This window comes from Astatotilapia calliptera, chromosome 18 (assembly GCF_964374335.1).
Source record: "Astatotilapia calliptera chromosome 18, fAstCal68.1, whole genome shotgun sequence".
NCBI classification, from domain to species: Eukaryota; Metazoa; Chordata; class Actinopteri; order Cichliformes; family Cichlidae; genus Astatotilapia; species Astatotilapia calliptera.
The window spans coordinates 31316401-31340060 of record NC_137439.1 but is presented as its reverse complement, the minus strand read 5'-3'; the positions used below and the strand labels follow the sequence as shown (position 1 = coordinate 31340060).

Genomic DNA, 23660 nt, shown 5'->3' with positions numbered 1-23660 from the left:
ACGGTTACTCGGAGAGAGAGGGAGAGAGGTGGGTCTGGGAGTTTCTGGGATGCTTTTATCACAGGTGTCCTAAGTGCCACAGGTCCAAGGAGATCTGCCCTCTGACTCCGGCCAGTAGTAAACTCACAGTAGCACAGGAACAGAGCGGGAGGGAAAGAGAGAGAAAGAGAGCCAGGGACAACAACAAGAGACAACATCGTCACATTAGAAAGGTATAGTAATCATCCACAATTATTTGTAGTTGCAGATGAGAAAGAATTCAGAAAGTTTACACATGCTGTGAATCCTATGTGTGCAATTCCAGGCAGGAAAACACTCTCCAAAAAATCATCCCAGGCTTATGTGAAAGAGAAAGTGCATCTTCTTTTTGTTTTGCATATTTTAATTTATATTTTATTGTGTTGTGGCTTGTGGCTCTCTTTCTCTCTCTGCTTTGTCTCTAGGGGCCACCGTATATATAAACATTTATAAATAAAAACACGTTTTTTTTTTAACATTAGTAATTCCTTTTGTGCATAATTTTATATTGTTGTTGATAATAAATTAATTAAAGCAACAAAACAACCTGAAGAGCTGGTTGGGAGCCGAAAGAGCCGGCTCTTTTTATTGAGTTGAGCCGAAAGAGATGGCTCTCTAAAAAAGAGCTGGAATTCCCATCACTACTACCAATGTGAGCTCCGGGAGAAATGCTTACTGCGTCCACACGGTCGTGATGAGGGAGCACGAATAGACCAAAATGAAAAATCAAACGAGGAGGTCAAAAAGTTCCTGCAGAGCTAAGACGCTCCCGAACCTCTGTCCCCTCGCTCTGCCCTTTACGGAGGCGAACTTGAGGCTGTGGTACAGCGCCTTGCCTGGAGAAAATGTGTAGGCCTGGTGTATCTGCCGCGAAGGCTCTTTTCCCCCATTCTACCGTACAAAACATCTCGAGGTAAATTGATCTTTACCCTCTGCCGCACTTTTTCTGAAATAATCACTTCATAATTAACTCTCATGGTATCTTTTTCCGGCGATTCTTCAGATGAGGACAATTTAAATCAAGCTATAATTGCGAGCTTGGAGAGTCCCCAAAGAGGGACAAAAGGACACCCTGATGATCCTCTACCTACTCACATGAGGCAAGGTGTGAAAACAAGTGTGGGTCACAATCAGCCAGGGTTTGGGGGGATACTCCCACTGGGTTTAAATCTGGGACTCTCCACCATTTGACCCTTAGAACTGAAGAAGCTTGTCGGATGAGAGGTGAAAACATCTTTAAGCAACTTAAAGAAGTCCAGACGCTTTTTTCCCCGCTCTGCTGTGTGGGAAGGAGCCTTGCGTGGTTTTCAAAGGATATCTTATGATCCCAACTTGATGATCAGTGTGAAAATCTCAGATGATATGGGGAAAAATGAGGAAGGGGTTGATTTAGGCGGGCCAAGGAGGGAAGACTATCAATGGACACCATTGCCAGGTCAGCCATGTTTGAGGGGAAAGAAAACTGCAAGAACTTGGCTCTTGACAGTACTGGTAATTACCTATTTTTCTAATATTAATAATAATAATAATAATAATAATGGATTGGATTTATATAGCGCTTTTCAAGGCACCCAAAGCGCTTTACGATACCACTATTCATTCACTCTCACATTCACACACTGGTGGAGGCAAGCTACAGTAATAGTGTAAACTTTTTAACTGATATTTATTTTTACAGGCAACATTACTGACAGTTTTGCTTTTCCCTTTATTCTGTTGCTTTGCAGCTCTCTGAGGGTACTGGTACTACATCTCTGGCAGAGCCATTGCAGTGAGCTTGGTACATGGTGGTCCACCACCTAACTTTCTGTCACCAACAGTATTTTCTTTTCTAGTTGGAAATTCAGCAAATCCACCCTGGAAGACATAGCTGATTCGGTACTCTTTGAAAAAGTCGAAGAGTTCCAAGTTGAAGAAGAATTGTCTCCCCATATGCTAATCAAGTCCAAAACCTCAGTTTCTGTCCATTGACTCGCTGTCTCCAGTTTCCCCCACCATGCTTTCTCGTTTGTCTTCTCCGGTGCAGTGTGAACATAGAGTAAGAGACAGGGATCTGCTGGTACATGACATTGTCATATTTCAGGTCATCCACAGGGTCCTATTCAAAGGTATTTGGGTATTCTGTGTTTTTCAGATTAATTAAAATAGTGATAGAAATCTTACCTATTAATCAAAATGGCCAGTTTAATAACCTAATACAATTCAAATTGCCAAATTGATTATATGCAGTTAACTTAGAAACCTGAAATTGCATAATTATTAACATTCATCTATTAACATTCATCATTTTCAACATTCATCTATCTCCAGAAGGAAGCAACAGAAGAACTGCTGAGGAGATGGTTGTTACATTCTGGAGGGACTATCTCCAAGCTACAGAAGGTAATTGGCACTTTAGGGTACAATAAACAGATATAGCGATTTATAGTTCTGCATTTCTGAAAACTTTACTTTAAATAACATACTTGTATAACAATAACACCACAGCTTCTGCTGCTTCTTAATTACCCTCTTGGTTGTAGTAACATTTTTACATAGTTTTTGAAGCTGTTGAAGGATGAAAAGCGTGTTCTAGTCATTACAATAACAGTCTTTCAAAGATTCTTGCTTTAGATTAATACTCACTGACAAATTATTCTGGCAAAATAATCTAATATGAAGTTACCTTATAACATTTATTTCCTTCTCTGTTTTATGCAGAAGAAGAAGGACATTCCAAGTTAGAGAAGCTATTGGCCTTTGCAACTGGAGCAACTGCGGTGCCACCTATTGGCTTTTCCCCAGCACCCTTGATTGAGTTCATTCATAGAGGAGATGACGACTTCTCTTCTACACCAATTTTCCCTCTTGCCAACACGTGTGTTAACTGCATTAGGCTGCCACTGCATGTTTCATACCAGTTGTTCAAGGAGATGTTTGATTTTGCCTTAGGTAACACTTACGTCTTTGGCAGGGTGTGAACACATTATGCTGTATGAGTTTGTGGTTTTATCTTTTGTATTGGTCTCTCTGCTGATTCAAAGTGAGCATTGAATATTAACTTTTTAAGGTTTTAATATTTCCAAATTTAGCTGCGTCAGTCAAATTGATGTTTTAAGACATCAATTTGACAAGAAGTGATTGTTCTTCAGGATTAAAATCCAATTGTTTAACAGCACTTCAGAAGTTTATTTACACTGTTGAGTATGAACATATAATCTTTGTCTCACTTTAGTCTTTTCATGTGCATGTGCATCTGTCTTTGATATGGTTGTCTTTCTGTCTGTTTATTCTTCTGCCTGTCTCAGTTTCTGTTTGATTGACAACAGAGCTGTCATTTTATCCTATTGATTGATTGATAATACTTTATTCATCCCGAGGGAAATTGAGTTAAGGCTGCCAGCCGTGCCAGCTCCATCTTACCCTTCCGACCATACATACATTACGCAAAACATCACATGGGCAAGACAGGTCAGAGAGGTATAACAATGGAAAATGCACCACACGAGGAAAGATAAGGAGAAAAAAAAACACCTCTGCACATAGCACATGAAAAACTCTTAATACACCAAAGAAACACATGACAAGCAACAGGGGTGGGTAAAGGGTGCAGCATCGGAAGGGAATAAGCATCGAAGGCACTTGGAAAGGGAGGGGGGATGAGTGTGTGCATATCAGTGTATATGTATGTGTGTGCGTTTCCAGAGTTCAGCTGAGACAGTGTCCTTCGCCCTGCTAGGCTAAGTAAACAGTCTTCCAGCCAACCCAGGTGGCCTTGCATGGAATGTGAAGGAACAGACTAAACACAGTCGTTATCAGGGTGTTGTTGTTCAGCTCCAGCCTTGAGACCGCAGCTGGTGCCAAAGGGGGTATCCGCATGAAGTGATGGTGGTTTTTACTTTAGTGCGAACAGCTCATATGAATTTCAAAGCAGTTCTACAGTCCAACACTGGTATCGCAATCTCCCTTTGGAGAGCCGCGAGCTTCGGCATACTCGCACTCTGTGATGTTGTCATTTCTTGTGCTCAAGGAGCCGATTTCTGAGAACTCACGGCAGTGTGCCTCCCCGAGATGTCATCCAATTTGCGCCCAGAGATGTTATTCTGAGCTAGCCCTTCCGTGATGTATCCAGTCTGCAGTCAGAGATCTTATTCTGAGTATTCACAGCAGCCGTAGCCTCTCCAAGATCTTATCCTGACTCAGTGAGCCCATTTTGAGAAACTCACACCTCTCCCATCATTCCAATCCCAGCGGGCAGCCTTGTGGGGATTTGAACAGCCGGTTCTGCTTTCTTAATTCTTCGATAAGTCAGGGCCAAGCCAGCTCCGATGAGCCAGAACCCTGTTACCATGGTTAGATATCTTCAGCACTCAGGCTCACCCAAGCCCAAACTTCTCGTTGAGAAAGGGGTGTCAATTGCATTTAGGGACCAGTTGATCCAATCCATAATTCCTCTTTTAGGTTTTAGAGAACAGACTGTGAGAATGTTCCAGGGAAAAGTAATACAAAAAACACAAGAGGAGGAGAGGAGAAAAGTGTGAATGCCTTCGTCAAGAGCAAGAGCAAGGAAATGCTTAAAGAAAATGCTTTCAATATTTTGTTATTTTTGATCAGATATGTGTTCTGAAATGTTTTTTTTGTTTTTAAAATTTTTTTGCAAAATATTTGATTCAATGTAGAAGGTGTAATAGTGAACATCTATTTCATGATTTCCATCATTTTCTAAAGGATTCTGTCATGGTCCCTGTGCCTGTTTGGCTGGCTCAGTGTGGCTACAAGTGTTTTTGAGCTAAGATTTTAAAGTTATTCACATAATGAAAACCTATACTTTGTTTCGGGCGAGTTGCCCATTCAAATGCATGTAATCGTAAGAAACGCACTGTCTTGACGAAATAAAGCGTTTTTGTACAACTTCATATAAATAGCTGTAAGTTTTGATAGAAGACTCTGTTAGAGAGTTATCTCTAGGATGCTGGGATGATAGCTCCCTCAGGACTTAAACTCCAGTCAGAGAGTGGGGCACAGAGAGTGATGTCCGGATATACTTTAATGGAAGTTAACAGCAGCTCAACAGTACAGCAGTAGGCATACTTAACGAATGTGGGACGGGTGGACAAACGTGTGCGTTGCTGTGCAAATGTGAGTCAAAATCCCTCCAGTTCTACGAGTCCATTTCTACTTATAGCACGGGTTGTACTTTGATGTTAATTACAAGGGGTTTATGCTAGGAGATTTATCGAGATGGGTAGAGGCGTGTGACTTACCACCGTAGCATTTGTTGCGGGTTGTATCTGTGCACTGCAGTTGGGTTATTTAGCCACTAGAGGGCACTGAAGACCATATAATTGCTGACCTTTCCTAATTTGGGGGCATTAGGTCTTTTCTGTTGCCTGAGATATGCAGATATTCTTGTTTCCTGCTTGTTCAAATGGGATTGTGGGACTTTCTTATGTCAGAGCATTCAGCTGATTATTTGTGTTACAGTTCATTATATTGGCATGATGTTGGGAAGTGACGATTGTTATATTTACATGTGAAAATTGTTTCTCCTTGTTTCTTGTTATTCAGAACCACACGTCTGTCCACCCCTCCCACATTCGTTAAGTATGCCTACTGCTGTACTGTTGAGCTGCTGTTAACTTCCATTAAAGTATATCTGGACATCCAACACGTTCTCACTCCCAACTCGTCAAACGTGTGACGCATGGTCAGGCTCCCTCTGCTTCACTTATGGACGCGCAGGGTACCCCTCTCGCGTCGGGAATTGACGTGAAGGGTCCTCCGAGTGAGGAGATTGCTGCGGAAGTGCCTGTTGTCGGTATATTTAGACATTTTCCAAATCACATTGTAGTGATGTATACAGAACACAATAAATTATGTAATGTAAACAACTACCTGAAAAACAGGTAGAACGATACTTTTGTATCGTTTATTGCATTTACGGAGGGAGTGGTGTATGCTGGGTAATGGCACAGCTAGCTACTGGGTGACTTTATTCACCCGCTTAGGCCGTTATCAGTCCATACAATGGACGTTATTAGCACAAATCAGTCCCATAGATATGGGCCATCTCCTGCTAGACTGTTCAGAAGGTTGTTATCATCCATCCAGATGGAGGATCACTAACAGGAGCGTGGAAGACTCCAGAATCCACTCTGGCTGGAATCCGGTGGATATTTCGTCAAGACAGTGCGTTTCTTACGATTACATGCATTTGAATGGGGAAATCGCCCGAAAAAAAGTGTAGGTTTTCATTATGGGAGTAACTTTAAAATCTTAGCTCAAATGGCTGCATAACCAATTTGCCCCGCACGCAGATGCTGTATTCTATAAGGCAAAGCCATAAATATGGGTGTCTTAGTCTTCTATCAAAAGTTACAGCTATTTATATGAAGTTGTACAAAAAGACTTTATTTCGTCAAGACAGTGCGTTTCTTACGATTACATGCATTTGAATGGGGAAATCGCACGAAACAAAGTATAGGTGTTCATTATGTGAATAACTTGAAAATCTTAGCTCAAACAGTTTTAAAACCTGTTTGCCCAGCACGGGGATATTGAAGTCTATAAGATAAAGCCATAAACATGTGTGTCTGAGTCTTCTATCAAAAATTACAGCTATTTATATGAAGTTGATGAAAAACGCTTTCTTTCGCCAAGACAGTGCGTTTCTCACTGTTATATGCATTTGAATGGGGAATTCGCCCGAAACAAAAGTATAGGTTTTCATTATGTGAATAACTTGAAAATCTTAGCTCACACAGCTTTAAAACCTGTTTGCCCAGCACGAGGATATTGAATTCTATAAGATAAAGCCATAAATATGTGTGTCTGAGTCTTCTATCAAAAGTTACAGCTATTTATATGAAGTTGTACAAAAAGACTTTATTTCATGGGGAAATCGCCCGAAGCTGTACAAAAACGCTTTATTTCGTCAAGACAGTGCGTTTCTGACTATTACATGCATTTGATTGGAGTTCTCGCACGAAACAAAGTATAGGTTTTCATTATGTGAATAACTTGAAAATCTTAGCTCAAACAGCTGCAAAACCTGTTTGCCCAGCACGGGGATATTGAATTCTATAAGATAAATCCATAAATATGTGAGTCTGAGTCGTCTATCAAAAGTTACAGCTATTGTCATGGTCCACGGCCCGGCGTCCGAGGTGCGGATGGGATGCCCACTCCCGTGGGCGTGGCTGCTAACTCCACACCTGCATCCCATCCCGGGCGATCACCAGGTGGACTATTTAATCCTGCCCAGCCTGCTGCTCCACGCCAGTCCGTAGTCGTCCTTCAGCGATCACAGCTCGGCGTGTTTGAGCCACCAGCCTGTCCACCTGCCTGTCCGGAATTTGGATCACAATCAGCCCCAGCCGCCTCGACCTTTCTGAAGCTTCTCCCCACGCACCCTCACCCCTCCCTCCAGATCCCTCGGCCCCGCTATCATCGTAAGACGCGTACTCTACTTCCCCTCGTATGCTGCCGTTTTCCCCGCACCCCAATAATCCTTTTTTCCTTTTTCTGTTTCACCCTCCCACAGTCCCGCTCTCGGCGTTCCTGCGCGATTCACCTCCCGGTCCCTCGGTTTTTCTGGTTCCTTGCGTTTTTTTCCCTTCTACCCTCCCGGGACACCCTCAGTTATAATAAAGTTTATTTTTTGTTCTCTCGTACCGCTGTGTGTGTGTTCTGCTCCTGGGTCCAGCTTGTGCGTGGAACGTCGGTTCATGACAGCTATTTATATGAAGTTGTACAAAAACGCTTTATTTCGTCAAGACAGTGCGTTTCTGGCGATTTCAATTCATTTGAATGGGGAACTCGCCCGAAACAAAGTATAAGTTTTCATTATGTGATTAACTTGAAAATCTTAGCTCAAACAGCTGCAAAACCTGTTTGCCCAGCACGGGGATATTGAATTCTATAAGATAAAGCCATAAACATGTGTGTCTGAGTCGTCTATCAAAAGTTACAGCTATTTATAGTAAGTTGTACAAAAACGCTTTATTTAGTCAAGACAGTGCGTTTCTGGCGATTTCAATTCATTTGAATGGGGAACTCGCACGAAACAAAGTATAGGTTTTCATTATGTGAATAACTTGAAAATCTTAGCTCACACAGCTGCAAAACCTGTTTGCCCAGCACGGGGATATTGAAGTCTATAAGATAAAGCCATCCATCCATCCATCCATCCATCCATCCATCCATGCATCCATCCATCCATCCATCCATCCATTTTCATCCGCTTTATCCGATGCCGGGTCGTGGGGGCAGCAGCCTAAGCAAAGAGGCCCAGACCTCCCTCTCCCCAGCCACCTCCTCCAGCTTATCCGGGGGAATACCAAGGCGTTCCCAGGCCAGCCGAGAGATATAATCTCTCCAGCGTGTCCTGGGTCTGCCCCGGGGCCTCCTTCCGGTGGGACATGCCTGGAACACCTCACCCAGGAGGCGCCCAAGGGGCATCCTTGTCAGATGCCCGAACCACCTCAGCTGGCTCCTTTCGATGTGGAGCAGCAGCTGCTCTACTCTGAGCCCCTCCCGGATGGCTGAACTTCTCACCCTATCTCTACGGGGGAGGCCAGCCACCCTTCGGAGGAAGCTCATTTCTGCCGCTTGTATCCGTGATCTCGTTCTTTCGGTCACTACCCACAGCTCGTGGCCATAGGTGAGGGTAGGGACGTAGATCGACCGGTAAATTGAGAGCTTCGCTTTTACACTCAGCTCCCTCTTCACCACGACGGACCGGTGCAGCGTCTGCATTACTGCAGCTGCAGCCCCAATCCGTCTGTCGATCTCCGGCTCACTCGCGAACAAGACCCCGAGATACTTGAACTCCTCCACTTGGGGCAGGAACTCATCCCCGACCTGGAGTGGGCACTCCACCCTTTTCCGGCTGAAAATCTTAGCTCACACAGCTGCAAAACCTGTTTGCCCAGCACGGGGATTTTGAAGTCTATAAGATAAAGCCATAAATATGTGTGTCCGACAGCTATAAATAGCTGTAACGTTTGATAGAAATCAAACGTTACAGCTATTTATATGAAGTTGTGACACTGTTATAGACTGTTCAGTGAAAGTTTCTAAAACTAGATGAACTTACTTCAGCGTCAGCAGTTTGAGAAAACAACTCCCTTTACAGGTGCTGATAAGGCCAAGGGCACAAAACAGCATAACCATTGATCCTTTATGTTTCATAGCGAGACACGTGAAGTGTGGTAGGATCAGTTTGTAACTTCCTCGCTCTTCCTTGGAATGCAGGAGCACCACTTCTGTGGCAGCGCTGACATGACTGAACTGTAATGTTTGATGTGTGTTGGCTCTCCTGTGCGCAGTAATAAATAGCATGATCACAGCTCTTTCTGTGTTGCAGACTTTATTTTAAAAATTCCACGACCCCCTCCCCCCCACCCCCACCCTCCCCCTCCCACTGTGAACCTGAATTGAATATTCTGAGGACATTTGTTTAAATAGTTCTAGAAATCTGAGCTGTTGGTGTGTCCTTGGATTGTGTGGTAATAATATTAGAGCTAGCAATCTTTCTTACTGAATCTCGACTATGAGTCATGTTACCTGAGATTAATTCTATGTTTACCTGTCAGCCTGGACGAATGTGCTGTGTGAAGGAAATTAAATTAAATCAGATCTGAACTGCGTACATTTAAGGAACCTGTTCATATTTAATTGAAATATGAACCAGTGTTTTTTTTTTTATTACTGATTCCTTTTACTGATTCCTTTTACTGATTCCTTTTATAGTATAACCACGTATCCACCCAGGCTTTCAAGTTATTCACAAATTAAAACCTATACTTTGTGTCGGGCAAGAACTAAATTTAAATGCATGTAACTATCAGAAACGCACTGTTTTTGCGAAATAAAGCGTTTCTCCTCAACTTCATGAAGACAGCTGTAACTTTTGATAGAAGACTCACACACACATATTTATGGCTTTATCTTATAGGATTCAGCATTTACGTGCTGGGAAAATTGGTTTTGCAGCTGTTTGAGCTAAGATTTTCAAGTTATTCACATAATGAAAACCTATACTTTGTGTCGGGCGAGAACTCCATTCAAATGCATGTAATAGTGAGAAACGCACTAACTGGTGAAATAAAGCGATTTTAATGGTCTTCATGAAGACAGCTGTAACTTTTGATAGAAGACTCAGAAATACATATTTATGGCTTTATCTTATAGAATTCAATATCCCCGTGCTGGGCAAACAGGTTTTGCAGCTGTTTGAGCTAAGATTTTCAAGTTATTCACATAATGAAAACCTATACTTTGTTTCGGGCGAGTTCCCCATTCAAATGAATTGAAAGCGCCAGAAACGCACTGTCTTGACGAAATGAAGCGTTTTCGTACAACTTCATATAAATCGGTGTAACTTTTGATAGGCGACTCAGACTCACATATTTATGGCTTTATCTTATACAATTCAATATCCCCATGCTGGGAAAACAGGTTTTGCAGCTGTTTGAGCTAAGATTTTCCAGTTATTCACATAATGAAAACCTATACTTTGTTTCGGGCGAGTTCCCCATTCAAATGCATGTAATAGTCAGAAACGCACTGTCTTGACGAAATAAGGCGTTTTTCATGGTCTTCATAAAGACAGCTGTAACTTTTGATAGAAGACTCAGAAATACATTTTTATGGGTTTATCTTATAGAATTCAATATCCTCGTGCTGGGCAAACAGGTTTTGCAGCTGTTTGAGCTAAGATTTTCAAGTTATTCACATAATGAAAACCTATACTTTGTTTCGTGCGAGAACTCCATTCAAATGCATGTAATCGTCAGAAACGCACTGTCTTGACGAAATAAAGCGTTTTTGTACAACTTCATATGAATAGCTGTAACTTTTGATAGACGACGCAGGCTCACATATTTATTGCTTTATCTTATAGAATTCAATATCCCCGTGCTGGGCAAACAGGTTTTGCAGCTGTTTGAGCTAAGATTTTCAAGTTATTCACAAAATTAAAACTACTTTGTGTCAGGCGAGAACTCCATTCAAATGCATGTAATAGTCAGAAACGCACTGTCTTGACGAAATAAAGCGTTTTTGTACAACTTCATATAAATAGCTGTAACTTTTAATAGAAATGTGAAATGTGGATGGTATTGGTCAGCACCACACACCCTGGTGTAATGTGAATGGCTTTAGCCAACACCACTGGCCCAGGTGAAATGTGGATGATATCTGTCAGCACCGCAGTCCCAGGTGTAATGTGGATGGCATCAACGAGCAGCAGAGGACCTGGTGGGGTGAAGATAGCCTTACAGGAAACACTGTCCCTGGTGTATTGTGAATGTCCTCAGCCAGTAGCACAGGCCCTTGTGTATTGTGGATCGCATTAGCCAGCAACACAAGCCCTGGTGAAATGTGGATGGTATCAACGAGTAGCAAGGGCCCTGCTGTAATGTGGATGGCCTCATCCAGCACCACAGACCCTGGTGTGTTGAGGATGGCCTCACAGGAATCACTGTCCCTGGTGTAATGTGGTTGGCCTCAGCCAACAACATTGGCCCTGGTGAAATGTGGATGGTACTGGCCAGCACCACAGGCCCTGGTGAAATGTAAATGTCCTCAGCCAGTAGCACAGGCACTGTTGTAATGTGGATGGCCTCATCTAACATTACTGTCCATGGTGAAATATGGATGGTATTGGTAAGCACCATACACCCTTGGTGTAATGTGAATGGCCATAGCAAACACCACAGGCCCTGGTGAAATGTGCATGATATCGGTCAGCACCACAGGCCCAGGTGTAATGTGGATGGCATCAACGAGCAGCAGAGGCCCTTGTGGGATGAATATGGCGTCACAGGAAGCACTGTCCCTGGTGTAATGTGGATGGTAGAAGCCTGCATCACAGGTCGTGTGTCATGGTCCTGGGTCGTGTGACCCAGTGTGTTATGTTTAGCCTATTTTGATGTTTATTGTTTGTTTAGGTTCTCTAAGGTAGTCCAGCCATTTGTATATATTACCCTTGCATTAAGTCTCCCTTGCCCTTCGTGTGTTTATGTCTGTGTGTCTTGTACTGTCAAGTTCATGCTGTCAGCTATGTCATCTCCCCTGTACTAAGTTTCCCTGGGTCATGAGTCCTGTCTGCGTGGTTATTTTTAGTTCTTGTCGTGTCTAATTTCCATGTTTCCTGTTTTACTTTGTAAGTCTGTATTCATTGTCAGTGTATTCAGTTGCACCCTCCTGTCCTGTCGTTAGGTTCATGTGTGTCAGCTGTGATCCCATGTGTGGCCACTTCCCCTGATCATCCCTCATGTGTATTTAGTCTCTGTGTTTCATGTAGTCTGCGTCGCGTCGTCTGTGTTATCTCCCCTACCTCTTGTCATAGTTCCCCAGCCTTAACTAGTCCTAGTTTGTACTTTGTTTAGCCATAGTTTTCCCAGTCTATGTTCAGGTTTTCCCTCAGTTGCTTTGCTGCCTTGTTCCTTAAGTTTTTGGCCCTCAATAAAGGCTCGCCTTCTGTTAAGTCCGGTTTTGTGTCCTCACCTCTGTTTGCTCTTGGGTCCTCCACTCACTCCACACGGTCTGCCCCGGCGGTCCGTGACACCGTGATGTAATGTGGATGACCTCAGCCAAAAGCACAGGCCCTGGTGTGGTGCAGATGGCCTCACAGGAAGCACTGTCTGTGGTGTAATGTGTATGGCCTCAGCGAACAACAGTGGCCCTAGTAAAATGTGGATAGTATTGGTCAGCACCACACATCCTGGTGTAATGTGAATGGCCTTAGCCAGTAGCACAGGACCTTGTGTCTTGTGGATCGCATCAGCCAGCAACACAAGCCCTGGTGAAATTTGCATGGTGCATCGAGTAGCACAGGCCCTGGTGTAATGTGGATGGCCTCAGCAGGCACCACAGGACTTGGTGTGGTGATGATGGTCACACAGGAAGCACTGGCAGTGGTGTAATGTGGATAGCCTCAGCCAAAAACACAGGCCCTGTTGAAATGTGAATGTCCTCGGCCAACACCACTGGCCCTGGTGTAATGTGAATAGCATCAGCCAGTATCACAGGCCCTTGTGTATTGTGGATGGTTTCGGACAGCACCACATACCCTGATGTAATGTGGATGGTATGAGCCAGCAACGCAGGCCCTGGTGAAATTAGGATGGCCTCAGCCAGCAACGCAGGGCCTGGTGTGGAGAAGATGGCCTAACAGGGAGGACTGGCCCTGGTGTAATGTGGATGTCATCAGCCAACAGTACAGGCCCTGGTGTGGTGAAGATGGCCTCACAGGAAGCACTGTCCCTGGTGTAAAGTGTATGGCCTCAGCCAACAACAGTGGCCCTGGTGAAATGTGGATTATATTGGCCAGCACCACAGGCCCTGGTGTAATGTGAATATCCTCAGCCAGTAGTAAAGGCCCTTGTGTTTTGTGGAACACATCAGCCAGCAACACAATCCCTGGTGAAATGTGGATGGCCTCATCCAGCACCACAGGCCCTGGTTTGGTGATGATTGCCACACAGGAAGAACTGTACCTGGTGTAATGTGGATGGCCTCATCCAACAGTACAGGCCCTGGTGTGGTGAAGATGGCCTCACAGGAAGCACAGGCCATGGTGTAATGTGGATGGCCTCAGACAGCAGCCAGGCCCTGGTGAAATGTAGATGGCCTCAGGTGGCAACATGCGCTCTGGTGAAATGTAGTCTTCCTCAGCCAGTAGCACAGGCCCTGTTGTGGTGAAGATGGCCTCACAGGAAGCACTGTCCCTGATGTAAAGTGTATGGCCTCAGCCAACAACAGTGGCCCTGGTGAAATGTGGATGGTATTGGCAAGCACAACAGGCCATGTTGTAATGTGAATATCCTCAGCCAGTAGCACAGTCCCTTGTGTACTGTGGATCGCATCAGCCAGCAACACAAGCCCTGGAGAAATGTGGATGGCCTCATCCAGCAACACCATAGGCCCTGGTGAAATGTGGTTGTTTTCGGCCAGCAACACAGGCCCTTGGGTAATTTGGATAGCTAGCAGCACAGGCCCTGGTCTGGTGAAGATGGCCTCACAGGAATCACTGGCCCTGGTGTATTTTCGATGGCATCAGCAAGCAGCACAGACCCTGGTCTAGTGAAGATGGCCTCACAGAAATCACTGGCCCTGGTGTATTGTGGATGGCATCAGCCATCAACAGTGGCCCTCGTGAAATATAGGTGGCCTCAGCCAGCAGCACAGTCCCTGGTGTAATGTTAATGTCCTCATCCAACCCCATGGCCCCGGTGCAATGTGGATGGCCTCAGCCAGAAGCACAGGACCTGGTGTAATGTGGATGGCATAATCTAACAACACTGGCCCTGGTGAAATATGGATGGTATTGGTAACCACCACACACCCTGGTGTAATGTGGATGGCCTTAGCTTACACCACTGGCCCTGGTGTAATGTGCATGATATCGGCCAGCATCACAGGCCCTAATGTGGATGGCATTAACGAGCATCAATGGCCCTGGTGGGGTAAAGCTGGCCTCACAGGAAGCACAGGCCCTGGTGTAATGTGGATGGTAGAAGCCGACATCACAGTCTCTGGTGTAATGTGGATGGCCTATATAAATGGTAAATGGCCTGTTTTTATATAGCTCTTTACTAGTCCCTAAGGACCCCAAAGCGCTTTACATATCCAGTCATCCACCCATTCACACACTGGTGATGGCAAGCTACATTGTAGCCACAAACACCCTGGGGCGCACTGACAGAGGCGAGGCTGCCGGACACTGGCGCCACCGGGCCCTCTGACCACCACCAGTAGGCAACGGGTGAAGTGTCTTGCCCAAGGACACAACGACCAAGACTGTCCAAGCCGGGGCTCGAAACGGCAACCTTCCGATTACAAGGCGAGCTCCCAACTCTTGATCCACGATCGCCCCAAGCCAACAACAGTGGCCCTGGTGAAATGTGGATGGTATTGGCCAGCACCAGAGGCCCTGGTGTAATTTGAATGGCTTCAGCCAGCAGCACAGGCCCTCGTGTGGTGAAGATGGCCTCACAGGAAGCACTGTCCCTGGTGTAATGTGGATGGCCTCAGCAAACAACACTGGCCTTGTTGAAATGTCGATGGTATTGGCGAGCACCACAGGCCCTTCTGTAATGTAGATGGCATCAGCCAGTAGCATATGCCCTTGAGTATTGGGAATGGCATCAGCCAGCAACACAAGCCCTTGGGTAATGTGGAAGGCTAGCAGCACTGTCCCTGGTGTAATGTGTATTTCCTCAGCCAACAACACTGGCCCTCTTTAAATGTGGATGGTATTGGCCAACACCACAGGCCGTTGCGTAATGTGAATGTCCTCAGCCAACACCACTGGCCCTGGTTTAATTCGGATGGCATCAGCCAGTAGCACAGGCCCTGGTGAAATGTGGATGGTTTCGGCCTGCACAACAGGCCCTGGTTTAATGTGGATGGCATCAACGAGTAGCACAGGCCCTTGTGTAATGTGGATCACATCAGCCAGCAACACAGGCTCTGGTGAAATGTAGATGACCTCAGACAGCAGCGCAGGCCCTGCTGTCGTGAAGTTGGCCTCAGAGGGAGCACTAGCCCTGGTGCAATGTGGATGGCCTAAGCCAGCAATACAGGCCTTGGTGTGGTGACGATAGCCTCACAGGGAGCACATGCCGTGGTATAATGTGGATGGCCTCATCTACCAACACTGGCCCAGGTGAAATGTGGATGACATCGGCAAGGACCAATGGCCCTGATGTAATGTGGATGGTTTCAACAAACAGCACAGTCCCTGGTGTGGTGAAGATGGCCTCACAGGAAGCACTGTCCCTGGTGTAATGTGGATGGCCTCAGCAAACAACACTGGCCCTGGTAAAATGTCGGTGGTATTGGCCAGCACCACAGGCCCTGGTGTAATGTAGATGGCACCAGCCAGTAGCACAGGCCCTTGAGTATTGTGAATGGCATCAGCCAGCAACACCACTGGCCCTTGTGAAATGTGGATGGTTTCAGCCAGCAACACAGGCCCTTGGGTAATGTGGAAGGCTAGCAGCAGTGGCCCTTGTTTAATGTGGATGGTATCAGCCAGCACCACAGGCCCTGGTGATGGCCTCACAGGAAGCACTGTCCCTGGTGTAATGTGAATGTCCTCAGCCACAAGCACAGGCCCTTGTGTATTGTGGATTGCATCAGCCAGCAACACAAGCCCTGGTAAATTGTGGTTGGTATCAACGAGTAGCACAGGCCCTGGTGTAATGTGGATGGCCTCAGCCAGCACCACAGGCCCTGGTTTGGTGATGATGGCATCACAGGAAGCACTGGCAGTGGTGTAATGTGGATGGCCTGAGCCAACAACACTGGCCCTGGTGTAATGTGGATGGTATTGGCCAGCACCACAGGCCCTGGTGTGGTGATAATGGCCTGACAGGAAGCACTGTCCCTGGTGTAATGCGGATGGCCTCATCCAACAACACTGGCCCTGGTGAAATGTGGATGGTATTGGCCAGCACCACAGGCCGTTGTGTAATGTGGATGGCCTTAGCCAACACCACTGGCCCTGGTGTAATGTGGATGGCATCAGCCAGTATCACAGGCCCTTCTGTGTTGTGGATGTCATCAACCAGCAACACAAGCCCTGGTGAAATGTGGATGGTTTCGGACAGCACCAAAGGGCCTGGTGAAATGTGGATGGTATTGGCCAGCACCAAAGGCCCTGGTGTAATGTGGATGGCCTCAGCCAAAAGTACAGGCCCTGGTGTGGTGAAGATGGCCTCACAGGAAGCACTGTCCCTGATGTAAAGTGTATGGCCTCAGCCAACAACAGTGGCCCTGGTGAAATGTGGATTATTTTGGCCAGCACCACAGGCCCTGGTGTAATGTGGATGGCATCAGCCAGCATGACCACAGGCCCTGGTGAAATGTAGTTGGCCTCAGCAATGACCACAGGCCCTGGTGAAATGTAAATGTCCTCAGCCAGTAGCACAGGCACTGTTGTAATGTGGATGGCCTCATCTAACAACACTGTCCCTGGTGAAATATGGATGGTATTGGTCAGCACCACACACCTTGGTGTAATGTGAATGGCCTTAGCCAACACCACTGGCCCTGGTGACATGTGCATGATATCTGTCAGCACCCCAGGCCCAGGTGTAATGTGGATGGCATCAACGAGCAGCAGAGGCCCTGGTGGGGTGAAGATGGCCTCAAAGGAAGCACTGTCCCTGGTGTAATGTGGATGGTAGAAGCCGGCATCAAAGACCGTGATGTAATGTGGATGGCCTCAGCCAACACAAGTGGCCCTGGTGAAATGTGGTTGATATTGGCCAGCACCACTGGCCCTGGTGTAATGTGAATGTCCTAAGCCAGTAGCACAGGCCCTTGCGTATTGTGGATGTCATCAGCCAGCAACACAAGCCCTGGTGAAATGTGGATGGTATCATCGAGTAGCACAGGCCCTGGTGCAATGTGGATGGCCTTATCCAGCACCAGAGACCCTGGTGTGGTGATGATGGCCTCTTAGGAAAAACTGTCCCTGGTGTAATTTGGATGGCCTCATCCAACAGTACGGGCCTTGGTGTGGTGATGATGGCCTCTTAGGAAGAACATTCCCTGGTGTAATTTGGATTGCCTAATTCAACAGTACGGGCCTTGGTCTGGTGAAGATGCCCTCATCCATCACCACATGCCCTGGTGTGGTGATGATGGCCTCACAGGAAGCACTGTCCCTGGTGTAATGTGAATGTCCTCAGCCAACACCACTGGCCCTGGTGTAATGTGGATGGCATCAGCCAGTATCACAGGCCCTGGTGAAATGTGGATGTTTTCGGACAGCACCACCGGCCCTGGTGAAATCTAGATATTATTGGCCAGCACCACAGGCCCTGGTGAAATGTGAATGTCCTCAGCCAACACCACTGGCCCTGGTGTAATGTGGATGGCATCAGCCATGACCACAGGCCCTGGTGAAATGTAGTTCAATTCAATTCAATTTTATTTATATAGCGCCAAATTACAACATAAGTCGCCTTGAGGCGCTTCATAGATACAGAGAAAAAAACCCAACAATCATATGACCCCCTATGAGCAAGCACTTTGGCAACAGTGGGAAGGAAAAACTCCCTTTTAACAGGAAGAAACCTCCGGCAGAACCAGGCTCAGGGAGGGGCGGCCATCTGCTGCGACCGGTTGGGGTGAGAGAAGGAAGACAGGATAAAAGACATGGTGTGGAAGAGAGACAGAGGTTAATAACAGATATGATTCAATGCAGAGAGGTCTGTTAATACATAGTGAGTGAGAAAGGTGACTGGAAAGGAAAAACTCAATGCATCATGGGAATCCTCCGGCAGCCTATGTCTATTGCAGCATAACTAAGGGAGGATTCAGGGTCACCTGGTCCAGCCCTAACTATATGCTTTAGCAAAAAGGAAAGTTTTAAGCCTAATCTTAAAAGTAGAGATAGTGTCTGTCTCCCGAATCCAAACTGGAAGCTGGTTCCACAGAAGAGGGGCCTGAAAACCGAAGGCTCTCCCTCCCATTCTACTTTTAAATACTCTAGGAACAACAAGTAGGCCTGCAGAGCAAGAGCGAAGTGCTCTAATAGGGTGATATGGTACTGGGTCATTGAGATAAGATGGGGCCTGATTATTTAAGACCTTGTATGTGAGGAGCAGGATTTTGAATTCAATTCTGGATTTAACAGGAAGCCAATGAAGGGAAGCCAAAACAGGAGACATATGCTCTCTCTTTCTAGTCCCTGTCAGTACTCTTGCTGTAGCATTTTGGATTAGCTGAAGGCTTTTCAGTGAGTTTTTTGGACATCCTGATAATAAAGAATTACAGTAGTCCAGCCTGGAAGTAATAAATGCATGAACTAGTTTTTCAGCATCACTCTGAGACAGGATATTTCTAACTTTAGAGATGTTGCGCAAATGGAAGAATGCAGTCTTACATATTTGTTTAATATGTGCGTTGAAGGACATGCCCTGGTCAAAAATGACTCCAAGGTTCCTCACAGTGTTACTGGAGGCCAAGGTAATGCCATCCAGAGTAAGAATCTGGTTAGATACCATATTTCTAGGCTTTTCAGGGCCGAGTACAATAACCTCAGTTTTATCTGAATTAAGTGTTGAGAATTATACCACGGAGTCAGGGACTTCTGATTAGAGACCTTAGTTTTCACAGGAGCTACAGTATCCAGAGTCGTACGTAGTGAGGAGGTGAAATTATTAACAAGATAATCGACTTCTGTTGGGGTAGCGTTCAGATAGCTGCTCTGCTCTATGTTGGTACAGGGCATTGAAGATGATAACAGTGGGTGGATTATATTCTTAAACTTAGTCACAGCGCTTTCAGAAAGACATCTACTGTGATAAAGTCTACTCTCCACCGCTGTGTAATCAATTATTGTAAATGTAAATGTTATCAGGAAATGATCAGACAGGAGAGGGTTTTCAGGAAACACTGTTAAATGTTCAGTTTCTATGTCATATGTTAAAACAAGATCTAGAGTGTGATTAAAGTGGTGGGTGGGTTCTTTTACATTTTGAGAGAAACCAATTGAGTCTAATAACAGATTAAATGCCATGTTGAGGCTGTCATTTTTAGCATCTACATGGATGTTAAAATCACCCACAATAATTATTTTATCTGAGCTGAGAACTAAATCAGTTAAAAAGTCTGAGAAATCAGACAGAAACTCTGTGTAAGGCCCAGGTGGACGATAGATGATAACAAGTAAGACTGGTTTCTGAGTTTTACAGCTGGGGTGGACGAGGCTAAGCATCAGGCTTTCAAATGAATTAAAAGTCTGTCTTGGTCTTTCATTAATTAATAGGCTGGTGTGAAAAATTGCTGCCACACCGCCCCCCCGGCCTGTGCTTCGAGATTTCTGGTAGTTAGAATGACTCGGAGGTGTTGATTCATTTAAACTAACATAATCATCCTGCTGCAACCAGGTTTCTGTAAGGCAGAGTAAATCAATTTGTTGATCAATTATTAAGTCATGTACTAACAGAGACTTGGAGGAGAGAGACCTAATATTTAATAATCCACATTTCACTGTTTTACTCTTTGGTTCAGATGTGGATACTGTATTGTTCTTTCTTTGTAATTGTTTATGTTTAAGTTGTTTGTTGCTGGTTTTTAGTTTGTTTTTTGTCTGTTTGGGAGCTGACACAGTCTCTATGGAGATGGGTTTTTGGGGGGGTAGCAGGAGGAGAGAAGCTGCAGAGAGGCGTGTAAGACTGCAACTCTGCTTCCTGGTCCCAACTCTGGATGGTCATATTTTGGGGGGTTTAATAAATTTGTCCATATTTCTAGAAATGAGAGCTGCTCCATCCAAAGTGGGATGGATGCCGTCTCTCCTAACAAGACCAGGTTTCCTCCAGAAGGTTTGCCAATTATCTATGAAGCCCACATCGTTTCTGGGACACCACTCAGACAGAAAGCAATTTAACTCATTCACTGCCATTGACGTCTATAGCCGTCAATTGCAGTGAATGAGTCAATGGGTTTAACTCATTCACTGCCAATGGCTGGCAGTGAATGAGTTAAGGAGAACATGTGGCTAAACATGTCACTCCTGGTCTGATTGGGGAGGGGACCAGAGAAAACTACTATAGTTGGCCTCAGCCATGACCACAGGCCTGGGTGAAATGTAAATGTCCTCAGCCAGTAGCAAAGGCCCTGTTGTAATGTGAATGGCCTTAGCCAACAACACTTGCCCTGGTGAAATGTGAATGGTATTGGCCAGCAGCACAGGCCCTGGTGTAATGTGAATGTCCTCAGCCAACACCACTGGCCCTGGTGTAATGTGAATGGCATCAGCCAGTATCACAGGCCCTTGTGTTTTGTGGATGTCATCAGCCAGCAACACAATTCCTGGTGAAATGTGGATGGTTTCAGAAAGCACCACAAGGCCGTTGTGTAATGTGGATGCCATCAACGAGTAGCACAGGCCCTGATGTAAACAACACTGTCTCTGGTGAAATATGGATGGTATTGGTCAGCACCACACACCTTGGTGTAATGTGATTGGCCTTAGCCAACACCACTGGCCCTGGTGAAATGTGCATGATATCTGTCAGCACCCCAGGCCCAGGTGTAATGTGGATGGCATCAACGAGCAGCACAGGCCCTGGTGGGGTGAAGATGGCCTCACAGGAAGCACTGTCCCAGGTGTAATGTGAATGGTAGAAGCCGGCATCAAAGACCGTGATGTAATGTGGATGGCCTCAGCCAACAACAGTGGCCCTGGTGAAATGTGGTTGATATTGGCCAGCACCACTGGCCCTGGTGTAATGTGAATGTCCTAAGCCAGCAGCACAGGCCCTTGCGTATTGTGGATGACATCAGCCAGCAACACAAGCCCTGGTGAAATGTGGATGGTATCATCGAGTAGCAGAGGCCCTGGTGTAATGTGGATGGCCTTATCCAGCACCAGAGGCCCTGGTGTGGTGATGATGGCTGTTAGATTTTGTATTGTTGATTGTCATTTATGCTTAGAAACATTTACTTATATATGCTTAGAAGTATATAATCATTGGTAGATTGAAAGGATGTCTCATCCTAAAAGAGGTCTGTATTAACTCTGTGTACATTCCTCTACACGAGTGTCCTGCTATAAATCACATACCCCCTAGGAGAGGGTTTATCTTTTCTTATTGATTTATGGTATAGCAAACACACGTATGTCTGTTTTAGTCTAAGTGCTCTTTGTTTATAAATGAACTGTTGGACTTCCTCATCGTGTTATCTAGGGTGACATCTAGGGTTACGCTCTTCCTGACCAAGGATGTTTGTTGTGTGCCTTTGTGCGTATAGGACCCTTTGATCAGCAGTAACACACACACACACACACACACACACACACACACACACACACACACACACACACACACACACACACACACACACACAGGCAAGGTACTCTTTGTGTGTATGTAGACGTTATATGTTAATGAACCTATGCATATTCATGTAACCTCAATAAAAGAACAGTGGTACGGGAGAACGGACGAGAGCAACTGGGGTCAAGTGAAGGAACGGCACCCTGTCCGGTCTCTCCCGTGCACGAGTAACATGAAGAACTTTGCCTACTTGGGTCTTGCTTTGCAGTGTAATTATATTGTCTTCAACGTTCCAGCGGATAGGTTCAAGCTACAAACCTATCATTAATTGGTCCTTCGATGCCGGAGCCCTGGAATCGCATTCACCGAGGGGAGGAGAGGCACGCTGAAAGACTGACGTCAGCCAGGAAGTTCCTGTGGATTCGCTGTATGTCTTTTCTCCTCGATGAATGGCGATCGGCGGGATTCGAGGCTGATATTATACGCTAAGCAACACCGAGTAAGTTTAGAGTCCAACTCTATAACTGTACGTCTTCGCCGCTCAGTGGGGCGTTGTCCGTGGCCGCTCAGTGGGGCTAAAATTCGCCGTCTAAGTGGGACGATGTACAAAGCCGCTCAGTGGTGTTTTTTGTACAGAAGCATTAAGTCGCAGAGTTGCGCAGTTCGAACTTTTTTTGGTTCGCCGTCTTAGTGGGGAGAAATACAGACCGCTGTGTGGGGTACTGTAGTGAGTTCTCCACCGCTCAGTGGGGTGTTGAGAAGTTCCGTGGGTCCAGATTGTGCTGGACAGTAGGCCTATTTTGTTTTGTTGTCATTATTGTTGTCGTTTTTGTTGTTGTTGTGTGTGCGGAGTAGAACACGTGGTCTGTGACACCGACTGTTGTTGTTGTTATCATAGGTTTCTAAGCAACCAAGAGTGAGTCGGAGGGAGACAGACGTTTGTGCTGGACTTTGCTCCTGGCAGCACAAAGTATTTATGTAAAAAAAGAGAGAGAGCGACGGCTCCACAGCTGCGCGGGTTCACGCGAGCGCGGTCACGCGGGTTTCACGCGGACCTGAGCCGTGCGGTTAATCGCAGGCTTATAAATGGAAGAGATTCAAATGTTAGAAGTTTTCAGAAAACACACCAGCCTTGAAGAGCTGTGGAGAAGGCCTGCCACATCAGCAGCACTTAAGATGTGCTCTGGTGAATGGCTTCCCCCCACCCCTTGCTGACACAAAATGTTAACTCTTTAGCTTGCCCTGATCAACAACAGCCTATGTGCTAGACCATAGACGTAATTGAGGTGGATAGTTGTTAAAAGTCATCTACATTAAGCTTGTGGTTGCTCAAATTCAGTACAATGACATATGAGGTGAAGTGATATAGGCAAATATTTAAACTAATGAAGTGCATAGAGGCACTTGACCTGTGTGAAAGACTGTCGTCTTATTATGGACCATTGTTGAGCTATAGAGCACACCTGTGAAAACAACTGAAATGCTGAACCCTGTATGAAACATCTAAAAGTACATGATGGAGAAGCTGTATTGAATATGAAAGTGTAAGACTTTGCCGCTGTGGGCAGAGCATGCAACTACTGTGTGATGTTGCGTTGCAGTTTTTTTTCTGAGCTGATGAGCAAGCTACACGTTATCGGATCAAGAGCTGTCTGAGAACTACTCAAAGAGAGGGAAACAGAGCTCTGATAACTGATAACTGTAGTGTGCAGCGTTTCCGTGAGCAGTTTTCCTGCATTTTGACGTGTGTGTAGAGTGTTCATAACATCAGCATTATGTTTTTGTTTATTTGTTTTGTTGGGTCGAAAATAATTAAATAAACTGGTGATCATATTTATGAATCACCATGGTATCATC

At 45.6% G+C, this 23660-nt stretch overlaps 1 long non-coding RNA gene across 2 annotated transcripts; it reads left to right on the top strand.

The window, feature by feature from the left end:
• The first annotated feature begins 665 nt into the window (after nt 1-665).
• LOC113010918 (uncharacterized) lies at nt 666-23660 on the top strand. Of its 2 annotated transcripts, XR_013903392.1 has the most exons (5): nt 666-931; nt 1022-1509; nt 1746-2126; nt 2329-2400; nt 2719-23660. It is a non-coding gene; the product is annotated as an uncharacterized LOC113010918 (long non-coding RNA). The 2 variants fall into 2 exon arrangements; XR_003270401.2 differs by having other exon boundaries at nt 666-1509.